The sequence below is a fragment of the Gavialis gangeticus genome, unplaced genomic scaffold (genome assembly GCF_001723915.1).
Source record: "Gavialis gangeticus isolate Ggan-Ray unplaced genomic scaffold, GavGan_comp1, whole genome shotgun sequence".
Classification (NCBI taxonomy): Eukaryota; Metazoa; Chordata; order Crocodylia; family Gavialidae; genus Gavialis; species Gavialis gangeticus.
This window is the reverse complement of record NW_017729003.1, coordinates 13428622-13434407: the sequence shown is the minus strand read 5'-3', so window position 1 is coordinate 13434407 and position 5786 is coordinate 13428622.

Sequence of the window (5786 nt, the reverse complement as noted above, 5' to 3'; positions counted from 1 at the left end):
GTTGTCATCAGCGAACTTGGCCAGTCCACTTCTGACACCAGTGTCTACATCATTAATGAAGATGCTAAATAGTATAGGTCCTAGGACAGAGCCTTGAGGGACACCACTGGTCACAGGGCACCACGATGATTGACTTCCATCAACCACCACCCTCTGGGTCCTACCGCGGAGCCAATTCCCCAGCCAGCAGATCATGGTGAGGCCAAGACTGCAGTTAGCCAGTTTTGCAAAGAGGTGATCATGGGATACCAGATCAAAGGCTTTTTTAAAGTCAAGAGGTATGACATCAGTCTCTTCTCCCTTGTCCAGGTGATAGGTCACTTGGTTGTAAAAGGAAATGAGATTGATCGAGTAAGACCTACCTGCAACAAACCTGTGCTGCCTATGCCACATCTACAAAGTGAATGATCATTGTCATTTGCTCAACATGACTCGCATCTTGTGTACAGTCCAGAATTATTGAAAAGTATTTTGCAGAATGGGCAGCTTCTAAGATTTTCTCTTTAACAGCATTTGCTAAGAGTTGAATCAGTTCATTCTGCAGCCTTTTCCCAAGGTAATGAACATGCATTTCATGGTCACTTACTTTACACAGATGCTTCTTCATGATTGGATCAAACAAAGCCAGGTATTCAATAAATTTTAAGACGTTTCCATTACCAGCACTGCATAATTTTTCATTTGTCCCATGGAATGCCAGGTTTTGTCCACCAAGAACTCTCACTAAAGCAATCAGTCACTCCAATATTTGCTGTCAGTATTCTTCTTTTCACTTGATCCCACGTAAATTTTCTTTATCAGTAGTTTTATGTTTTTTCAATTGCAGTTCAAGTTCTTTCCAGTTTTGGATACTTTCCAAATGTTCACTACTTTTTCATGAGATGAGAGATTTGTAGATATGTTTTTCCAGTTCTTTGAACTGTTTTCAGTAAGTGATGATGCACCAATTGCTTTACTGCTAAACAAGCTTGCAGCAAAAGCAAAACACTGAGTCTTTTGACACTGAATATTATAGTCTCTGTTGATGCATTTCTTCCCCATTGGTGAGTTTCCTCTTGTAATGATGTGCAAAGAATTTTCTTTTATTTCCATCTTTAGGAAAGTGAAATTCCTGAACTTATTCAGGTCCATGTTCCACCAGAATCTATCACACATGGTCATCACATCTAGGCCATGTAGTAGGGTCACTGTACTGTAACTTGTTTGCACCATCCTCATCTTTCACATATGTACCTTCTGTTCCCTTATTATCTTTATGTATCTCAACTTCAGCACATGTATCTGTAGGTGAATATATTTTCTCAGTTTCAATGTCAGTTTGATGCTATGAGCTGCCTTCAGCTCATGATGATGGGGGGTCATCATCGACCACAAGATGAACATGAGCCTGCAATGCAATGCTGCAGCTAGTAAAGCGACCAAAATGCTGGCTTGCATCCATAGATACTTCTCAAGCAAATCCTGGGACGTCATTCTCCCATTGTACTTGGCCTTGGTGAGGCTGCAGCTGGAGTACTGCATCTAGTTTTGGGCCCCACAATTCAAAAAGGATGTGGAGAAGCTTGAGAGAGTCCAGAGAAGAGCCACGCGCATGATCAGAGGTCAGGAAAACAGACCTTATGATGACAGGCTGAGAGCCATGGGGCTCTTTAGCCTGGAAAAGCGCAGGCTCAGGGGTGATCTGATGGCCAACTATAAGTTTATCAGGGGTGACCACCAGGATCTGGGGGAACGTTTATTCACCAGAGCGCCCCAAGCAATAACAAGGTCGAATGGTTATAAACTACTGCAAGGCCGTTTCAGGCTGGACATAAGGAAGAATTTCTTTACTGTCCGAACCCCCAAGGTCTGGAATAGCCTGCCATCGGAGGTGGTTCAAGCACCTACATTGAACACCTTCAGGAGTAAATTGGATACTTATCTTGCTGGGATCCTGTGACCCCAGCTGACTTCCTGCCCTTCAGGCAGGGGGCTGGACTCGATGATCTTCCATGGTCCCTCCCACCCCTAATGTCTATGAAATCTATGAATTCATCTTGATGTTGTGAACTGCTTCCATCTTGATGTGGGTCAAATCGAAGATATTTCAGGAAGGAACCCTCTTGCTTTGCTTGTTCTTTTGCCTGTTCAGCTTTTGATTTATCATACTGAGCTCCAAATGTTTTTTTTCTATCTGCCATGGTACCATTCCCCGAAACAGTTTTAAACTCTTTCAAATAAATGATCAATATGGGGAACAATCAACCTAAGTACAATTTCAAAGAAATTATTAATGTGGACAATTGATTAAATTATTATGGAAGAAATATGGCTCGGCACTGCCTAAAGTCCCTTAATGGGTAAAAAACACCCCTGCAATCAGGAAGGGAGAAAGGTGTAAGGCTCATTACAGTGTTATGAGCTGTAAGATGATATAGGAGAAGGGGTTCATCTTTTAGGATGACGTTGCTAGCGGTATGCTCTTCCCATAAGTCTGCGATTCTAGTGATTTTTTTCCTCTGATTTTTTCCTCTGAGATCTTTTCAAAGGTCTTTCTCCTCTCACTAAACCAAAGGTCTTATACCAGGGTAGAGCCATAGCTAGCCAGGGCTCTTATTTAGAATGATGTTCCTGTTATTTTTGCTGCATATAATTTTGGTGCTCCCCAAATTTTGGTGCCCTAGGCAACCACCTAGTTTGCCTAATGGTTGGACTGACTCTGCCTGAAGGGCCACTGTGAAGAGCCAGTGCATGCTGGAGAGCTGTCATGGCTTCCTGCAGGATGGTATGTTAGACATGTCTATAGAACATAATGGATAATTGCAACTAAGGAGAGCAGGACAGTCTGTTCCTGGGAAGAGCGGAGTGGACTAACTTGGCCAGCTAGTTTCTAACCTTTTGACCTTAGAGATGCTGTTTGGATCTCTAAAATCATTCATTGGATTGGAAAAGAATCTTTACTCCCCTCCACCCATTTTTTTTCTGTCCCATCCCCGCCTCCTGGCCACTGCCCTTCACAGAGAAACCCCATTCAGTCATTCTGGGAGAGGAGAGTTCAATTAGCTCAGTCAATCTCACTAGAAGAAAGACACAAAGGGGCATAATGTGTGGGCCTCGCCCAGGCCTGCAATGGCTTTGAAGCTGTGATTTGCTCACCCCAGGCAGAACCAAACGAATGCTAATTCACCTGCAGCTCACAGGAGGCGGGCAGTGGGGGATGAGTGGGGGGATTTCGTCTCCTTTGGAGCTGCGAAGCAGTGGATGGTTGAACAGGCTGGCTGAATCTGACAGAGCTACTAAAAAGGATACACGGAGACACTAGAATCTCATTACTTTCGCTCGAGCTTTTCTCGTTCAGACCCACTCCCCTCCTCTCCTCTCTCTGGCCTCGACTTTCTTTAGGGTGACTAATGACTGATGCAGTCAGTCCTCTTTCCTTTTCGCTCTTCTGTGCCTATGAACAGGAAATGAGAGAAGCTGTGAAGACAAAGCAGTGAGAGATGGACACTGATACTATTCCTGCCAGAGGCTTCACTGTTTCTTGGATCCTGTGCCCTGGTCAAACTGAAGTTGGCTTTGCCTTTTATAGTCTCTGATTCTGGGTTTTGATTAGACCCTCACATACATTTAAGCACCCGAGAGGTTGTAATCTGTGCCCAGCTCCTTGTGGCTCCAAAGGGATGCTGGTAACTGACAGGATATAGAGATCCCTTGCCCATATCTCCCATTCTCCTGGACATGCCTTCTGGGCTTGGGTAAATAGAAAAGAGGGGAGTAACTCCCCCTTACCTGAGGATTCACCCATACAAAAAAATGCTCAGGATGCTGCATCTTTCAGCTTTCTGGCTGCCTTGTATTGCCAGACAAGTGAAAAGCAAAGTCCCTGGGATGGAGGAAGTTATTGCCACCTTAATTTTAAGTTTACAGTGATGATTACATGATATGCAGCAAAGACACTTAGGCTAGAGACAATCATTACACATAAACTGATTTGAGTGATCAGAAACTGGTTTAAATTTGCAAAAGAACAGATGTTCAGTGCATTTAAACCAGTTTGGAAATGGCTGAAACTGGTTTGAGAGAAACCTAGTTGAATGTAGTATCAAACTCAACTGATTTGACTCAAGCTGGTTTATGCAGTGTCTTTCCCAGACCCCTTGCTGGTTTAAGATAAACCAGACTACCCCAGCATCCTGACATGCTCTCTGGGCTGGGCGGGGCTCTCTGTTCCACAGCAGGGCTGGCCTCTCCCCTCTGCTCCCTGGCTGCAGCTCTGGCAGAAACTGCAGGTACAGCAAGGTGTGCCTGGCTTCCCCCTGCCCTACCTCCACCCTCACTGCTTGCTGGACAAGCAGGAATCCTCCACTCCCTCCCTCCTATCTCCCACAGGACGGACCCTAGCCCCAGGACCCTAGGTATGTGGTATGTTAGCTAATGCTGAGAGTGTGTGTGAGAGTGCCTTTCTGTGTGTAAGTGTCTCCAATTTCACTGGGACAGGCAGGCAGAACAGTGACTGCTTGGGGCTTTTTGGAGCTAATCAACAGGTCAGCTGTTAAACTGTTTAAGAAGAGTTTGAATTAATGGAGAGAGGCTATTGTTTTGCTGATGAGGTGATAAACACTGTTATCAGCCCCCTGCTGTCTTGCTCCCCTGTCAGTTTGCTGCAGACAGTATGAAGAAGCAGGGAGAGGGAAATTGAAAAGCTCCATATTATCAACAGATGCATGCACTGCACCCCCCCCACCCCTTGCCTCAGAGTGCTAGCAGGGGGCTGGGGTCTGGCAACACTCCCACCCCTTGAGCAGCCAGCGGGGAAAAGCCTGAGATGGTGCAGGCAGAGCTCCCTACTCAGAGCATCCTGCCAGGGCCTGGCCACGTCCTCCCCCTTATATCAGTACTGTGGAAGGAAGGGGGGGGGCTGCTCTAGCACCCCCCTGGCTTCTAGCCTGAGCCACTGCGGGCATGTGCCTGAATTTCCTCAGTCCAGAGAAAATGTCTGTCCAGTTACAGACCAGTTCAGCATAGTCAGGTTAAACTAACCTGCAAAGATTAAATCAATTCGGGCTCAGGCTTTTTGAATATCTGTCCCTAGCCTTAGCAAGCATTTGGCATAGTAAAGAACAGGACCCAGAATTCTTGGCTCCCAGGCTCATGTTCCAACTATGGTTCCTCTGTTTCCTTTTATATCATTTCTTCTGCATCATTTAAATCACTAATTAACATCAGAAATTATATTTACTCAGAGCTTTAAAGACTAATTTATCTGCTGAGAAAAAAATGGCAAGATACTTTTAAATTTAAGCATAAATCTATTGGTCATTCATAATGATTCTACATTTTGTGATTCTTTTGTTACTTATATTTGTTAATAAATAGGGGCTTTTCACTCCTACAGGCTCTTATTTCCTCCCACAAGAGATCATGATGCTGAACTATCCTTATCACGTCTTCCTCTAAGCTGGTTGATCCTATGCATGTATGAGTAGTCTGGGTCACCCCTAGGATGGCCAGTCCCCTGTCTGTAGTTTGCTATAAAGACTGAAAAGGGGAAGGTGAAAGAGATGAGGCAGATAAGAGTAGAAGAAAACTCTTCTATGAGTAACAATAATGATGGAAAATGTACAAATCCAGCTGATCTCAGCATGCCCTCTCACTGGCTTTCCTTGAGTAGCTCTACTCTCAAACACTGTAACAATGAACTTTGGGATTTGCTAGAGCTTGGAGGGTACCAACTATACATTTCTCTGAAGTTTATGGGGATAATTAGGGCCTGAATGGAGGGGGAAAAACCCAACATTCATTCCTGT